The following is a 942-nucleotide window of genomic DNA, read 5'->3' as shown; positions in this document are numbered from 1 at the left end:
CCTGTCCTCCGCCACCCCGACCCCTGGCAGCCACGCGCCTGTCCTCCCCCACTATAGTTACGTCTTTCCAAGAAGGTCCCAAAATGGAGTCCTACAGTGTGTGGCCAAGAGCAGCGGGACCTGCAGAACACCTCTGAGGTTGATGAGAATGCGTGCATCCGTGCATCATTTGTTTTGCATCCGTGCCTCGACATTTTTCTCTCTCTTTTTTTTTTTTTTTTTCCCAGTAGTGCCGTATGGATGGATCAGTTTGTCTCGTCACCTGTTGAAGGGTATTTGGGTTGTTTCTAACGTTTTGCAGGTCTGAATAGAGCTGCTATAAACATTTGTGTACAGGTTATTGAACACGTTTTTATTTCATTAAGGTAGTTAGCAATGGGGCTGCTGGATCACATAGTAAGTGTATTTTTAAATTCAAAAGAAACTGCCAAGCACGTTCCAGAATAGCTGTGGCCTGTTGTGGAACACCAGCTTGAGCCACTGTTCCCACCGCTTCGCATCCTCATGGGCACTCTGTGTTGCCAGCGTTACGCTTTTATTTCTTTCTTTCTTTTTTTTTTTTTTTGAGACAGAGTCTTGCTGTATTGCCCAGGCTGGAGTGCAGTGGCCGGATCTCAGCTCACTGCAAGCTCCGCCTCCCGGGTTTACGCCATTCTCCTGCCTCAGCCTCCCGAGTAGCTGGGACTACAGGCGCCCGCCACTACGCCCAGCCAAATTTTTTCTGTTTTTAGTAGAGACGGGGTTTCACTGTGTTAGCCAGGATGGTCTCAATCTCCTGACCTCGTGATCCACCCATCTCGGCCTCCCAAAGTGCTGGGATTATAGGCGTGAGCCACTGCGCCCGGCCTTTTTTGTATTTTTAGTAGAAACCAGATTTCACCATGTTGGCCAGACTGGTCTTGAACTCCTGACCTCGGGTGATCTGCCCGCCTCGCCTCCCAA

Source organism: Piliocolobus tephrosceles, chromosome 14, assembly GCF_002776525.5.
Source record: "Piliocolobus tephrosceles isolate RC106 chromosome 14, ASM277652v3, whole genome shotgun sequence".
In the NCBI taxonomy this organism is placed as follows: Eukaryota; Metazoa; Chordata; class Mammalia; order Primates; family Cercopithecidae; genus Piliocolobus; species Piliocolobus tephrosceles.
This window is presented reverse-complemented; position numbering follows the sequence as displayed.